The 17,816-nt window shown below is 36.9% G+C and overlaps 2 long non-coding RNA genes across 10 annotated transcripts in view; one reads left to right on the top strand and one right to left on the bottom strand.

Moving 5' to 3' along the window:
• Positions 1–8,033, top strand: part of LOC109144234 — a 36,352-nt gene extending 28,319 nt beyond the window's left edge. For 4 of the 6 annotated variants that reach the window (XR_002044846.3, XR_002044848.3, XR_002044850.3 and 1 more), the window contains one exon: positions 4,088–8,033. This is a non-coding gene — a long non-coding RNA (uncharacterized LOC109144234). Of the gene's footprint in view, positions 1–2,306; positions 2,879–2,919; positions 3,064–4,087 lie in introns of those variants that run through there. The other 2 variants (XR_002044847.3, XR_002044849.3) reach the window with 2 other exon arrangements.
• LOC104687459 overlaps positions 1–17,816 on the bottom strand; it is a 194,186-nt gene that overhangs the window by 70,676 nt on the left and 105,694 nt on the right. The window lies entirely within an intron of this gene.

Genomic DNA, 17,816 nt, shown 5'->3' with positions numbered 1-17,816 from the left:
GTTTGTGGCCCTCAAGTAGTCTGGCACAGACTGTAGCTTCTGCTCTGCATCCTGTCTGGTCCACTTACAGTCTATTCCCATAAACTCCTACAAAACGTGAGGTCTCGGGAATACAGGAATAGTAAACCTTCGGGTCAAAATGACCAAATTAACAAAGCAGCAGAAGTCATCAAACCTGTTTTTTGGAGTGATTAATTCAAAGAAAATCCTTATCAATTTGCTGAAAAGGGGCAGAGGTGGCTTGTTATTTTATTTCATTTGCTTTGATAGTGGATGCTCTGTAGAAAGGACATTACCATCCATTTTAAACCAGCAGTTGCAGGAACTGAAAGTGTTGCCACTTTGCAGGCTTGAAGAGGTTTGATCCTGAAAAGGAAATAAGAATATAATCCAAATGAGCTGTCAAATTTTAAGTGTTTAACCAAAATGGAAACAAATTTCCAATATCAAATGATTTGTTCATGGCCTCCAAAAATAGTAAGGTACACAAATATAAAAAGAATGTCTTGCTGTAACATGTGCTTTCCAGACATATTTCACTTGCAGTTCAGGCTTGTGCCTGAAATAAAAGTATTTAGCTATGCTGAAAACCACCCAGGAATTAAACTGGATGAAAGCATGCTGAGGAAGTTGTTGGAGGTTTAATTACCTTTTCTTTTTTTTCTCTTTAGTGGGAGTTCTGAATTCTGGAGGAGTAAAACTCCAGTCTCTACTGTATTGAAATGATATTTTTTTAGCACTCCAATCATTGTCTCTACTTGACTAAGACATTTCTGTGCTAAAGCAGGTGCATTTACTTTTCAAGTATTATTTTACTAATCAATTGAAAAATTACCTCCATGAATGACAGAAGTGCAGACCTTTGGAGTATTTCATTAAAAGGAGCAAACATTAATTACAAATCCAGCCCAACCTTTGCAGACATAAATTATGGGACGGATCTATTTTCTCCATGCTTAATTGCAGGCAGTGACTAGCTCTTTAAATTATTATCTCCAAGGCATGAATGAAATTAGAATGGATTTGGTGATATTCTCAAGGCTTATTTGTATCTAAATAACTTGGCCATGTACTATCTGGAGATATGAGGAAAATTAGGTGAAACACATTTGAGCCTTTAAACAGTGTTAGCTTACCATGAAAAAAATCAGGAATTGCAAAACGGAATTAGAACCTTAAAGTCTTTGCAGACAGGAAGGTCTAGATGCAGGTTTAACAACGAGATAGTTAATAACTTCCAAGTATTTTTCTTCTAATGTAAATTCTCAAAATTTTAGGTGTTTATAACTTTCTGCAGCATTCATGTTTCAGGCAGAATATTCCAGGCAATACCTTTCCTAAAAGGTGATATTTGCATTTCAAGAAAAATAAGTACTTTTCTAGTGAAGTAAAACCCCCTTCCTACAGAATTAAGAAGGTTGAAAATTTTGATTTTGTAATAGGCACAGTGCTGACATGTTTATGATCATACCAAAATTTGGCAGGAAAATAGATGGACTGATTGGTCCATTGAAACATGCACAGAACAGAAGGTGCAGTTTGCTATGGTGAAGAGTGAGAAATCAATAGAGAATGCAAGGATTATTTTTTAATACAGTAATGAAGACAGAAAGGTATATTTTTTTTAAATGTATATAATGACTTAGCTACTACATTGGAAACAGGAAGCCTTCTTCTATAAGAACTCTGTTCTTTATATACTACAGAAGGTGTGAACAAATGAGTCTCAAAAGACTCCACGGGTACTGCCTGACCTGTGTTTTTACTACCCTTCTACCACAAAAGTTAATAATTTGGCATTGCATACTTAAAAAAAAAAAAAAAAAACAAAAAAACAGATAATGACTTGCTTGGAGTTTAATTTACTTGTCTCATGATACAATAAATACCAAGCTGAATTCTCACAGTGTTAATCATTACCCTGGGAGAGGGCATTTGCTTAAATGCATTCCTTCAGCTTTGATATGTGTCATGAATACATTGGCAGGTATTTGAACAGCAATTTCAAATATGCTGAAGATGTAAATAAGTTCAAGTCCCCCCCACCCCCCCCAAAAGTCAAACTCTTTCCACCTTTTAACTTCTGGATATAAAGTCACCCTCCATCTCTGCTACAGGAACAGCCTCTGAAAGTAGAATAACAGAAGCTCTGAAGTTGGATCTTTTGATGTACAGAGGAAGCCCAGCTCAGATTCAGAGGGCTTATTTGTGCCAGACACCATGCCAAAAGCAGGGCAGGGTACCTATAAAAGGAACATTCCTCTGATATGGTACTGATTTTTTTTTTTAATTTTCTACTTTGACAGACTTCTCAGGCTCATAGCAAAATATTTCTGGCACTGAGTTGAAGACTCTGTAACAACATTGGAGGATTTCTTAGAAAAAAAAATATTCTGCTGGAACATTCGAGATTGGTTCAAAAACTTTGGAAATACCTGGTCCAGCAGAGAGAAGACTTCATGGGCTTCATCATTTTAAGTGTCTTGCTTAGGACAGGGAAGAGTGAGAAAACCTATTTGCTAGGATTTTGGAAGTATTTATGTCCCCTTTCCTCTCCATGGTATTTCATCTTAATTTAAAAGTGAGGAGTTAAAGATTGATATGGAGCTTGGGAAAAGCATTCAAGCAGAGGAGCATGGGGGACAGAGTGAACCCTTTACCCATATGGCTTGAGAAAGGCACTGCTTGGCAATATGTTTCTGGGAATGATAATATCATAGGTAACCTATTTGCTCTGGAATCTAAATCAGGGCACCACACTTAAACCACATGCATCTACACTGAAGATAAATATATTATGAGATTCTCATAATACACAGGCTCGAATGGAATGTATGATTTTTCAGAGATCTGGGTAACTTCTTCAGTTTTGATAATATATCAGTCTATTCATTGATCACGTCCTTTCTATTTCTTTAGAAAGAAAAACACCACGAACAATTACTGGCTTTAACACCTTGCAGCTTATATATAGCTTCTCATATAAGGAAGAAACACCTTAAGCACACTGGGAAGTTAACACCAATACAATTTATAAAATGTAGATATGTTGGAGCAGAGAAGGTAGGAAATTAGTTAAATGTGAGTTTTAAAAATTAAGATACTTTCTTCATCCAGGCTTATGGAGAACAAACAGAGCTGGTAGAATATGTACTTTTAACCAACAGACAATTTTTCCCCTCTGAATACAGAATTGCAGACACAACTTTGCTTCAAGTTGCAAAAATTGTGGATGGAAATATTGAGGAATCACAATTTTTATCTAAATATTAACCACTGGTGTATTAATTCCTGTTTTACAGTCTAAATGTAGGCAACTGCTTAGTCAGACATTGATATGCACCAAAACAACATGCATTAATTACAGCTAAGCAAGAGTGTGAGCAAAGACTGCTGCGAGTCAGACCCCAGGTCACAGAGCAGTGCAGCTTCTCTGCCCCAGCGAGGTCACAGCCTTTCCAACCAGGGCTGCAGCAGCTCACGGGGCGGCTGTCCCCACTAAAGGGTGCAAGGCACAGTGTGTGACAGAGGGGACAAGCACAGGGCACTAATAAGCAGTTCAAGTGCAGCTCCTCCATCAGGACTACAAGCGGAGCCCATTTGGCTGGAGGAGCCAGGAACACACCCAGACTCTGGTGCAGACACAGCCCATACCCTGAGCTCACAGAGGGCAGGATCCCAGGGCACATCAATGCCCCTGTAGCCCAGCTCCAGAGAACTCCAACAAGTTCATGTGCCTGGACATGGAGCACTGCTCCCTGTGATCCCAACAGGACTGAGGTGAGGCACAATCTGCTGGGTACCTGCATGTTTTGTGTGCAGAAAGATGACCTGGTATGGACCACCCAGAGCCCAATGTGACCCATGCTGTGAGGGCTGGGAGCTGTGCTGGGGTTCCAGCACATGGCTCCCAGGCATGCTGGTCACCCCCACCACTCCTGCTCCACGCAGAAAGAGTTACAGACACACTCACAGGGCTGGCCATGGGTACCACACTGGGGGCCGCAAAACACAAAGGTTCTAACAGCAAGTTATGTGCAGAGTTCTCACTCTGATTCTTCTCCTTTCTTTCTCCTTCTCATTCCAGTAAACTCCAAAATAACAGGCAATAACATTAATGCTGGCTCCATCCAAATGAATGCACATGGAACAGAGAGATGCATCTGTTTAGTGATTCTGAAGTGAGCTGACTCCTTGCTGTGCCACCAGTTCACCTTGCCTTACTTCAACCTAGTTTATTTTTGTGGGGTTTTTGTTGAAATCTGACATGGGTAACAAATTATTTTTATTATGTCTATTTGAGCTACACCAACTCTTTAAATGCTCACATCACCTGGAAACTGTAAACAACCTTGTTGCACATTGTGTAGTCACTGTGGATTAACCTCTTGAAGGATGAAGACACAGAATGGTTTGAATAATAGTTCTTGTTCTGTCCTTCTCTGACAGATGAATATGAATAATAACTTATTTTGGCCAAAACAACCAATTCCAGGTGAATTTATGTCCTTAATGGGAGATCTGCCATGACAAACAAGAAGGGTTTGGTACATTCTAGTCAAAAGTGGAATATCTTAAATCAAAAGTTTCAGTAGCCCTCAATGTTTGTGCTAACCCTTCTATTAAATCTTCATAACAATGTGATAAGCTAGAATTCGTTGTCTTGTACTTTATTAAAAAGAGGGCAACCTCTAGGATAAAATAATATTGAGAAATAAATTTTACCTTGGATTAGTTTCATGTAAACATAAAAAACTCAACTTCTCAGAACTCATGTGAAAAACATAACATAGTTAATATTAAATACAAAGGTTATGCAACCTATTACTTTTACAGTTTGTGCTCCTGTGTCCTTGAATTTGTCCCTGTTTTGCTTATGATTAATGAATGACTCACCCTCAGTACCCTCTCATTTATTTCATACCTCATTATGAATCTGAAATGGTCTATTTGTTATTTGAAAACAGCAAAACAAGCATGGAAGTTAAACAGCATTCAGAAATGCAAATGACATTTTTATAAATAAATTGCTATACTATCACATTTTAATGGTTTACATTTTTAACTGCTTTTGATATAATTTTGAAGAGTGTACTTCACTTAGTCCAGAGAATACCAGGTGGAGTTCCTCCATGTGATTTATTTAAACATCAGGAGTGTCAGTGTACTCTATACAGTCACTCACACACAAATCCTACAATGACACCTGGTGTACTTTACAGTTCTCTATTTTGGCTTGTCAAGATCCTATGCTATAATTCCCCATGGCTTCTCATTTGTTTTGTTTGGAATTATTTTACCAGGGTATGATACTTTATAATGTTTTGTGATTATGCTGTCAACATTCAGGCAGGGACAAAATCAAGGCTAGAAAAAACTTTTGTGTATATTAAGTAAGTTCACAACTATTAAAGCAAAACCCACTAACTTATTTATACTGAAAACAAAGTTTTGTACCAACAGTTCACAGTACTACTTTTGTGTTGCTATATCCTTTTTCAGTTTTGATAATTACTTTCATTAACAGAATCTGGTAGTTTCAAAATGCTTTCTTGAGCAGAAAAAAAATTGGCTTGGGTGACATCAATGCTAAATACCATTCTGTGGAGCACTCAGAGGCATAAACCAAAAAGTCCATCTTTTCTCTGTTTACTGCAGTAAATTCTGACACTGCACATACTTCAGTGTGGGTAATCCAGTCCCTCCAGAAGCCTGTGCAGTCTTCTCTTTTCTCATCACTTTGGCAAACCTGTCCACACCAATGAGAGGAGGTTAAAGTTCTGCAACAAAGACTTTACTGTGTAAAGGCCTCCTCTAAAGCCCCAGTGGCAGCTGTGCCCAGCTCCTCCTGCAGAAGATAAGCTGTCTCTGTGCCTGACCTTTTTCAGTTTCTGGCTCATGATGTGCAAGCAGCAGCACCTGCACCTCCTATTTTTGCTCTATTTTATTTGTAGCTGAATTATGGCTGTGAGCTGTATTCAGGCTGGCTGCTGAGGCTGCATGCAACAGAGAGTAGGCCAGAATCCATGGATGTTATAAGCAGACAGGTACAAATCAAGCTCAACCAATTGCATATTCTTTATGCTGTACAACATGCATGACTATTTGTATGCCACATGCAGTAGCTTAGGTATTGTGTCATCATAAAAATAACATAACTGGACATGGTTATTAGCTGCAGGCTGACTTTCAGCTTTGCCTTTCCTAATATTGTAGATTTATGTTTTCCCCCCAGCTCATTCAGAACTCTTTGTACAGTAGTTTATTAAAGTATAACTAAACATTGTCCTTGGTGCCCATATATGTTTGGAACAATTCCAAGTCTATGATCTTTTCCTTGAATTTTGTCAACATGTTCACTACAGGCCTTTATTCTTCCTTTTTCAGTGAAAACTCTACAAAGATCGTTGTTTTAAATCAATCCTGACTATGATGCACTTTAAGATTAGTGAACATGTTGTTCTTCAAATTAACAAAACCAAATATCCCTCCCAATACTCTACACTTATTCCTGCCAAGCTCTGTATTAGTTTCCAGTGTGAATAAAAAAAGATAACATCTTTACACATGGCAAGTATAAGAGGTAATAATAAAAGGTAAATTTGACATAAGTTATGAAGGATGCGCAAAAAAAAAAAAAGTGAAACCTTGCCCCTGAAAACTTCATGAAGCTATAATAAAAATGGAGTTTGTGATGGATATCATAGAAACCAGAAAAAATTACACAAAGCAGGTAGAATTTATTACTACAATGTTTGAGTATTATCCTCAGCATAGAAAGATCAAAACCAAAACATGCAGAGTGCGGAGAAACTGAAGGTATGTACTGATGGGCTTACCTCTAAGGATTTAATCTCCAGTAAGTGGCTTTCTATTTAAGCAATGAAAGCCTTTTGTCTCCTTGCCTAACTGGAATGAAAGTCTACTTCTCAAGGCAAATGCTTAGAGATAACTAAAACCAGTCTGAAACTTAACAGGTGTTACTTCTGTTACTTGAAGTGTTCTATTTAAAAACATAATTTATTCTTTTTTATTCTAAAAATACCAAGACATATCTCCAGGAACTCTTCAGTCTTCATTTTGACTCACAAAGGTCCATTACTCTATTATGCACACCTTTCATTTACATTGCAGACCACTATTTATTGACACTTACCAGGCACCCAGAGTAGCCCAAGTAGAACGTGCATCCTACAGACTCAGAGAATATAACAGTGAAAATATTACTATCATAAACATAAAACCGGAAAAGTACAAGAAATGACAGAAGACCAGATTCTGCCTTAAAGCTCTGTGAGGCAAATTCATCAGCAGTGTGACTGCACGTCCAAGCTCAAAATCTGAAAATGTAAATTACACCTTTGGCACTCTCAGCTAACAAACACCTGCAGAACTGTGGGAGTTTAACCTTCTGTTCAGATGATTGGCTTCACTTTGCTGCTTTTTGAAGCCTGACTTACAACAGGTGAGGATGCAGAGTAAAATAAAGGTGTTGGGGGAAGGCAAAGCACTTGCTTGTTTAGCACATTTTATGGCTAGGTCAGGGATATGGGACATGGATGTTGCGAGAGGTAATGAGGTAACTGGCAGCAAAGAACTCTGAGCTGGAGCAAATGTGAAGGTAAAACAGAATCGAAATAGTGAACCATCTGCTTTCTAATGAAAACAGCTCCTCTTGTCAGCAACATCCAGAAAAAATGATTTCTTAGTTGGAGTGTATAACCGAGGGAAGTAGCTTTTTTGCTATATGAGGTAATACACTCAAATGATGTATGACTTAGAAAATAGTGTGGGTTAATGATCTTCAGCTGGATCAGGGAGTAAAACAAAGTAATTTCATAATACAGAACATGATGGATTAAATCATGTTAATACTGGGTATATACATTAAAGAAAATGATCTTTCTGGCATACTAAATGGCAAAATAAAAAGCACTTTTAGTAAGCTATATGATTAATTAGTCTGCCCTTTTATTTATGTACCATGATAAAGTAAAATGTACTTCTTCTTGTTACCTCCCAGGCAATTATTCTAAAAGTTATATTGAATACACCAGCTTCATTGTATTGCATCAGTCCATCAGGAACTGCGAGTAGGTCCCTGTCTTTGTTTCAAGTCAGGGGTTTTCTTTTTTTCTCTCCCTTTCCTGTCCTACTTACTAGAGGTTATTGGGGTTTTGTATATTTTTTAACTCACACAAACATGAGATTGAACAGGATACGTTCATATATTGCAATAATATAAACATTGATTTGTCTTAGCACTATTACTTACAGAGAATGCAAAAAATTCCAGTGAGTGAAAAGTTATAGCTCATGTGTAATTCAGGCAAATATTTAAATATGGGAATGCAAATGCTTCAGAGTTCGTTCAGATTCTGAGCTGTTTCATTTCCTGCCTTCACAGTTTAACTGTGTATCTTGCAAATTTCTACCACAGGTTCAATCACATCCAGAATCTTTTAGAAATAAGCTGGAAATGCATTTGCAAAGGAGATTTCACATTAAAATAAAAATCTCAGATTTCAGAAATAATGTTACCTACAGACGGAGGTATATATTATATATTATATAGTAATTATATATTATATATTATATAATTTTTGAGACCTATGTGTCTTCCAGTCTTATTGTACGTACTTGTTAGAAATTATGACAATGATGTAAGACACAGAAGTTTCCTCTAGTACCAAATTTATGTGGAAGGAAGAAAAGGCATTATTAGCACTGAATTTTCTTCTTTCTTAAAATCTTATGAGCATGCAGAATCTGATAAAATGCAGGAGTTAAAGAAAAGTACATTTCAATGATATTTTAAAAGAGAATATTTAGTAAGCTGGGGTAGGTTTTGTGTTCTATTAGGGATTCACATAGTTCTTCAAACTGGATTGCCTTAGACAGATGTACATAATAACATAGAAAATGCGAAAGAGCAGACTTGGACATTTTCTAATGTTAAATTCAGAATTCAGGTGAGTAGTGTTTTTGACAGAGAGAAACTTGTTCTTATAAGAAGCCCAGCACTTACATGGATTTATGCTGTTATACTGTTCCACAGACCTGTGCAGAAAAGTAAATGATTCTAAAACCCTAGGCTAAAGGAAATGACTTTTTTTTAAAGAACCAGCTAAGAATAACTACCTTTTTTTTTTTTTTGATAGTTGCTAGTGCCAGATATTTGTCTACTACAGCAAGAATTTGGAATTCCTGCATGAAATCCTTGCAATGTTCTAATTCTGGATTATCTCACACAGAGTCCACCTGCTGACACAGAGTCAGTATTTGCTGACTAATCTTTTGTTTGCAGCACCACTAATGCTTTCTTCTGACTTCTTCAGCTTTCTCTGCTGCAACATGAAATCTGTCTTTACTGGGAATTAAGTAAACCGTGGTAAATATAAATCCAAATATTTTCAATATTTATTCCCCCTGTGCATTTTGCATTTATCTGCTATCAAAGGAATTGCTCTACCATCAAGCTCTCCAAAGTCACTTTTGCATTTTAGTGGGTGTGAGTGCAGTGAGAGTGTTCTTTCCTTCTGTCCTCTCTAACAATCTCATCACCCTTCAAAGGGTCCTGGGCAGTTTTCAGGCCTCTCAGATTTCTGTTTAGTGTAGAAAAAGGCACATGAGTTTTCCTCTTGTCAAAAGTATCTTCATTTCATCCTTTTCTATGATCAACACTCCCAAAAATTATTCTGGACTCCTTTTTCAAGTTTTCTTTATTCTAAAGAGGATCATAAAGGCATAACCAGGAAGATTTTTTCATGCTGCTCAGTATCACATCTGTACTACTTTTTTAACAGAGCACATTTACGATAAATATTTGCTTTATATCACCAATTCATACCAATATAGCCTATAGCTGTTAATAGTTGTTTATATATTTGTAAGCAGCTTTTCAGCCTAGAACTGCATAGATACTCCCTAGAAATTCCAAATAGATGCTGAAGTTCATAACTAGAAAAAACGTGGACACCTATTTACAGCTAGCAAATAAGCTTTAAAACAGATTTTTAAAGGTATGTGAATTAGTTCCTAATAAGACTGTTGCGAGAATATAGGAAACAGGTGACATGTATCACAGAGAAAGTGTACTGGCACAGCTTCCTCAAAGTGCTGGTCTATACTATCATTACATTTTTGCTACATTTTAAAGTTTGTAGAATACAACTCCGTGTAGAAGTGTGACCTTAAAATTAGTCTTTGCAAGCGCCTGAGATGAGGGTGGTGATGAGATAAAGGTGATGGGTTTTAGCAAGCAGCAGGCTTTAAACCTAAAATTACATTAATTTATTTGCTGCAACACAATTAGGTAGATTAGTTATTGCTCAAACTGATTTGTTACATAAAAGAACAATTTTTATATCACAAAAAAATCCCCAAAACAAAAATCCTAGAAAAATAAGAGAAGTGTTAGTGCTCTTGTACTCCAATGCTGTTGGCAAGACTCAACTAGAAATGCCAGATATGTATAAAGAGTAATTTTGTCTCATTAAATGATAACACTAGTGGTTCCTCTTCATCTCCTTAATTCATTTCTTATAGTTTTTCTTGTCACATCCACTTGTTTTATGGCTTACTAACTTGCAAGTTATGGTCATAATTTATGGTCAAAATTGAGTGGTAGCAAATCACAGAATATTTTCATTGATTACCCTAAATTGTCTAATCTCCTGTATGTTTTTAGGACTTGATTGGGTGGTATTTACTGATTGCCTTCATCTAATTTAAAAATCAATCAATAGCAACAATGAGAGGTGGTGGATAAATCGAGTCTAATGCAGCATAACTGCAGCAAATATCAATCAAAGGCTCATTCTCAATCAAATTTGTGGGAACTTTTAATACATAAACCAAAATGTCTAAAAGCCTTACTTCTAGAGCACATCATTTTTAAATTGTTGTCTGCAATGTGACATCTTATTGCTCTTATGCTGTCTATTTAGGGCAGTTTTCCACTGCTAAAATGAACATATTTCACTACAATAAAACTGTAACAAACAGGAAAAAAAAAGTCATCAGCTACGGTTTAAAGGCACTTTGTTCCATCTTCCTCAATATCATCTGTATATAATAATGGGAATTAACATAACATCAGCTTTTCATATAAACCGTGTGCATTTTCTCTGATAAACATTCTAATAAGTGTCTCGATAGGAAATGTGTTTTCTACATTGAGAAATCAATTCACTAAAGTTGTTCCTTTACATTGTTCTTTTTTAAAAGCGTCTTTAGTTCCTGAAGTTTTGGATAGCAAATGTGAAGGGAGCTGTCTGGAAGGCAATATTCTAATTTCGTGACATTATGAGGGCAAGGCACTTCATGCAGCAAAGAAGGACAGAGAGTAAATGCAAGCCTTCCTTTTCCAAGTGATGACAATACAAACACAAAATGCTTTTTTATGATGTCATAATCAAATATGACATAGAAAAAACACTTAATTTTTTAACTAGGCATGGATCTTCAGTTTATGTTAACTCAAGGTAAGCTTTCTGTAGGCATACAGATGTGAACAGTTACCTAAACTGAGGTCCAAACAATGCTGTCATTAACAGCTGGATGAGGAGCTAGTTCTATAGCCAGGAAAAATAAGTTAAAACTGGCCTCTATTCTTCATCCATACTCAGAAACAGGTATTTAGTGTCAGAACTTGCTCAGTAAATTCTACGTAGATTGCTGAGGAGATTCAGCTTTTTTTTTTGACAGCATGGGAGATATGAAGCTACAGACTTGTTAGGCAATAGCAGGTTCTGTCCTGTGACTCCAGCTGTAATAAATAATCAATGAAGGAGAGAAACTTGGAGGTTTGCAGATTCTCTCAAGCCTTGCAGATACTTGATTTTAATTTGAGTCAAGTTATTAATAGGTCAACATGTGAAAAAAAAGTCCAAAAGCTTTGAATGGTTCTGAATTCACTCAGACAAAAATTCCTTTTTGGCATCTAAAGAAAGTACAACTTATATGGCTGCAATCCAGCACTGCTACGAACAAAACCACAGATATGTAATGGATTGGGAAAACACCACCACTCTGGAAAACAATGATTCTGTTCTAAGAAATTGTAAAGTATCCTTTGTTGCTAAACACTCTTGAAAAATCTCAGGCCCAAGCAACAGATCACAGCACACATTACAAATATAAAAGACAACCACCAAAGAGAACCCTACCAGCAGTCCACGGTTCATTAAAATTCTGACATTCTGAGATATCTTCTTGCCAAGGGCCCTCTTACAATGACATCTGTACACTTGTCATTACATTGTGGTTCACATTACTTACATAAACATGCCACAGGGAAACCACGACTGATATAATTTTTGTAAGATTGAAAGGTAGCCATTGTGATCATTAAAACAAACCTGAGAGAGCCTTCCTGATGATGGAACAGATTCAGTTACTTCTTCCTTCTTTGTGGGTCATTAGTTAAAAAGGGGAAGGTGGGGGAGGAGGGAGAGAAGGCCATATACTGCAGGTGTTTTATCCTTTGTAAGGAGACTGCGCTGAGACAAATGATTCTAGCTGGCATTTTGTACACACCGGAGATTGCTTATCGATCCAGATCAGAATATTCAGGCTGGCCCCGGGGAAAAGGCAGAGTATTTTCTGAGGGAGTTAATAACCTGGCAGCTGAGCTGTCTTGTCCAATTCACTGAACCTAGGGCTCTAATCAGGCCAGAGTTTTTATTTTGAGAAATCTTGCCATATGTGTCTGCTATCTGCCTTCCACTCTATTGGAACAGTGACAGTGATTGAAATGACAGCCTATAGATAGAGCCTAATCAAATTGTTTATTATCAGCCTAAATCAATATGTATAGATTGTAGAAACATCACTGTCATGACATGAAAAAGTCATACTAATACTACATGCTGCAGGTGTAATTCTAAAATGTAATTTTCCATTCTAAATTATGTCTGAATTTAAAAGAGTAAAAGAAATTAGAATGGTGTATGAGACAGTGAAAAATATACAGGTTCAAACATTTCAATAACATTAAGGATTAATGTTAAAATGCCACTTTGTTCATTGCTTAAATATGTTATCATGTTCCAAGTGAAGAACAGAGCTGTGGGAAAGGAAAAAAGAAATTGAAAAGTTGTTTTGCCTTTTGTATAGAAAAGGGAAAATCTCAGAGATCTGTGTAAGCACACACTGCAGCATGAATCAAATTCCAGCACACCTAAAAAGTGAGTTTTGAGGCATTCAGACTACACAGACAAAAATACAGTAACATGAATTCCTTTGGTACAACACAAATATTACTCCCAAGAGCAGACCAAAGAGCTTGGACCATGAAATCTAATGATTTGATAAGAAGCTGATTTCATAAAGCCCTCTCTTCTGAAGACTGTTGGACACCCTTTTTGCACAGAAAAGATATCAGCGCATCATATGGAAAGAGTAAAAAGTATTTAATGGTATGTCATAAAACAGATTCTACAAGCTTAATTATCATCTCAAGCAGAATCATTCAAACACAAAACATGAGACGAAGAAGGAATATTCCTGAGGGCCTGGCACTGGATGGGAATCTCCCAGATTTGGGAGAGGACCGGTTTGGCCAGTGAAGCTCACCTGAGTGCATGCATGCAGAATCCTCCTCTAGTGGGACTGACTGAAATGGATAATCCTGGCAAGGCTTGTGGCCCAAAAAGAGTCAGCTGTATAGTTCATAACATTGGAAGTTGCTCTACTGGCAGAATTTGTACTACCTAACATGTCCTTGGGAATAATTTATTGCCTTGCTCCTCAAAAAGAAATTTCAAAACTATTTTAAAGTACTCTGGCAAGGTAAAGAGGCTGTAACCTTAGAGCAAATTATATGTTTTGCCCTGAAGAATGGTGTGAAATAACCTTCTGGTTAATTAATCTTTGCAGTGCAAAGATTAATTCAAGCTCTTGTTTGGCTGTCGTTTACATTGTGTGATTATTGGGTTGAGTCAAACATATAACAACTTCTAGCATTACGGCATACATGTTAATAAAAATAATTTTGTGTTGTAGGCTGTACTAATTTAAAGAGGGTTTTTTTTTTTCTTGGATAAACATACTTTTCTTACCATGAGCATGCAAAGCTCTCCAAACAGCAATTATCTTTGGCTGAATGAATCTAGGAATTTTCCTATTACATCCAAAATCAGAATTTCTTGATCGCCATTCTAAAAAATAATGGTACTTATTCAGCAGAAAATATTAGCATATAAATCTAAGTACATGCTTAAGTCCCTCCTGAGTCAGGAAAGAAGTTAAGCAGATGCATAGCCTTAAGTTTTAAATTACTTCAGTGGGACTTTCTCGTCTTAAATTTTGAATGTACTTGAAGTGTACTTACAGCTAAGCATAGAATATGAATACAGGTGGTTCAGTTTGGCCCACAGCTGGCACAAAACCAAAATTTAACATTACTTTTAAAGCGTTTTGACTGAAATCCAGCGAAGTACTTATGTCTACACACAGTGCTGATTTAACTGTCTCAGTTTATAGTTACACTGGTGCAATTGCCTAGCATAGACACAGTTCTGCTGCTATTTGTCTTGGCATAACTTAGCAAGACACTTTTACAGAACTGAATGGCTCTTAAAGCCGAGAAGGCTGGGGCAAACCTGCAAGGCAACCAAACCTGAGTTAGCTGCAAACACAAGTCTGACGGGACGTGAGAAGTGAGAAATTTGCCTGTTGAAATGGTCATCTTCAAAACCTTCCACAGATCAGTGGTGGCATTTCCCAGCACACTTCTGCCAATGTGGCTGTTCATATGTGAGTTCATTTCACAAACAGTAGCTCCTTCCAGAAGGTGTGGATGAAATGCCTGGATTATACCTTGTACACTGTAAGATCCATTGAGCTGGATATGCTCTAATTGTTGGGTGGAAACATGGAAACCTGCTTTAGGTTCTGTATGGTATGCAGTGAAATCCCTCTTACAGGCTGATTCTGCTGAGAGTCCATTATATTTTCTTTATCATTATTTTGCTTTTTGTTAAAACTTATTGCAGGCCAAATGATTCAAGATAAAAGAAAGTACTATTTTTCTCCTTTCCAAAACATCTTCAAGGAAGAGTGTGACCACAAAGAAGGGTGGTAAAAATGAAGAAATAATGACCTTATTATTTATTATTTACAATGCAGAATGGTGATAACACTGTCACCATTATCCAACTTTCCAATACTTGTGTCGCAGTTACGGATACCACATATTAATGAGAAATATACTTAATAACTTAGTTCTACCTTGGGAAAGGATTGTTTCTAGGATCCTCCTATAAAACTAGTGAAATTCTTATTTATACCCCACTTAGTGTTTTAGATAGACCATTTCTCTAGATCCATTCATTTTCTTTTTGGTTAATTCTGTTATGGGCTGATTTGCTTTGTCTTTGCACTAAATGGGATGTAAAACTAAGTGCTACTGATACAATTTCTATGGCTTTATTTGTTGCTTTTTTCCACCTTGCTTTGTATAGAGAGCAGATGTATTAAGAGAAGATGCACAGCATACTAAATTCTTACCTCATTTGAAGAACATAGTGCTTCCAAACTAAATAGTTTAAGATGCAAGAAAGGACAGTGTTAAGAGCACAAGTGTAAACCTTAACCTGTCCTCTACCTCACAAACATTCCACCAGTCAGACCATTGCCATCTTTCATTAAATGCATCACCATCTATCAGCATAGGACGTATCAAATGAATGAACATTAACCCCTAAATACTTGTTCTCTAATCGTATTTGAAACTACAAATAAAAATTTAAAAGTCCATTTAATATTTTCAGTGATCTCTAGTACACATTAAGTAATTCCTCTAATTTTACCTACAATATAATAGTGACAAAATTGAGAACAGAAGTTTAGACTCTAGCAATCCACTTTCACTTTTCATGGACACCATAAAGAATTTAACTGCTTCCCCTTTTCTCATATGAACCATACAGGCATTGACTCTAAGATTAAGCAGATTTCTGCACTACCAACAAATTAAGCCCTATTTGTTTCTTTTCAATTGCATTCAATCCAGTACCATCACAGCAAAGCCTTACTTGGGCTCAGGCTCAGAAACTCTGCAACCTAAACATCAAAACTAAAAAAACTACTATTCAAATAGGAAGGAAAAATATGGTATGATACAGCCCCATGTCTCACAAAACCTCTACACATAGTACTGCTTCACTTCAGATGCACAAATAATTGACAAACTGTACAAATCAGACCTGCAAACATGGTGTGCCTCCCAAACTGTACTTCAAACCTCATTACATTTAATAGTTCTGCACCAAAATGCCAAGTACTTCAAAAAATTCTGGCCAGGTTACGTACTTAAAAAAAAAAAAAAAATACTACTGAAACACAGGAACGTGGAAAAGTATAACACGAGAAAGTTCTAAATTCAAACTACACTCCAGGAGCATAAAGGGGGATTAATGAGGAGCTGTGATGGTGAACTTCTAGAAGAAAGAGTTTAAGAAGTGAAATTCATTTCAGCAGTGTCCGTCGTGCTGTGAAGCTTAATTGTAGCACCTTGACTTCATCAACTGGAAGAACTTTTGCTGTTCTGTTTGCAGACAGGGTGGCAACCATTCTGCATAGCCTGCATTCCCACTCTGGGAGGAGTTCTGTGTAGCAAAGATTCCACGTGACTCCCTGGGCAGCCCAGATAGAGATGTGGCCAGCTAATCCTGCTCTGTTTAAACACAAGATGACATGATGGTAGTGACCATGCTGACCTTAAGATAGATGTACAGAAGTGTGCATCAGTCCAACATTAGTAGAAGGCAGACAGGCAGGAAGGAAGGAAAAGAGAGATTTCTGAAATACTTTGTGAAGCTTACTTTGATAAACACTAAGGAGAAATCCAGGGATTTTGTCCACACACAGAAAATTGTGTAAATTGGCTGGAAAAACTCATTGACCCAGTCAGATTGTGTGAAGCTTGTGATCAAATACAGCCCCAGGCTCTCCTGCATCTTGCTCAGAACACATAGCTCAATGAAAAAACTCACTATTTTATTGTGATAAACACTGCAATAGAATGATGTTTGCACTGGCATGTGTGAGTTGCTCCTCTTTAGGTGGCTTGGGAACATTATATTCAAGGGGTTTTAGGTGTAAATTTACAAGCACAACATGCAAAGAATTTTAAGGTTTCATTGTTCAATTATTTTAAGTAGAACAATGAAAACATCAATGCTACAACAATACAAATTAATCAAACAACAAAAAGTAAAGCAATTAAAGCTGAGCAGTGAGACTGATGAATTCACAGGTACTTCTGCAATGCATATTCAAGAGCCTGAGTAATTAGGTGTAACTGTAGAAAGACTGTTAAATGTCCTTTATTGTAGATCTATGAAATTTATTTCACTGAGAAATCAAGTACATTGTTTTTGTGGATCACTTTGGACAGCTAGAAAAAATGAGGGAGGAAAGATGGTTCTGTAATTTAGAGCATGGAATGGGAGAGGGAAGTCTCTTGAATCTTATGACTTCCTAAGTAGCTTGAGGCAATGACCTCCCACTTGTAAAAAAGTTTGACAATCCTTCTGTGTGCTTACCTGGGCTAGGAGGATATGTATGTTAAGAATGCTTAGACAGAGCACAGAAATGAATAACTGTATGACTCCAAGTATACAACTACAGAACTCACCCTAACACCAGAGTTCCATATAATCAAAGCTAGCACTTACCTCAACTCTCTGCTATTGTAAATATCTGTGTTTCCAAAAATCCTACATATGCTCTCTTGACATTTTTAGGTTGAAATTTTTATTTCTAGTCACTAGAAATTCTCAGATGGTCTCATCTGTAGAAGCCCATCT

The sequence above is a fragment of the Corvus cornix genome, chromosome 11, assembly GCF_000738735.6.
Source record: "Corvus cornix cornix isolate S_Up_H32 chromosome 11, ASM73873v5, whole genome shotgun sequence".
NCBI classification, from domain to species: Eukaryota; Metazoa; Chordata; class Aves; order Passeriformes; family Corvidae; genus Corvus; species Corvus cornix.
Note: the sequence above shows the minus strand (reverse complement) of the source record. Positions and strands in the feature narration are given on the sequence as shown.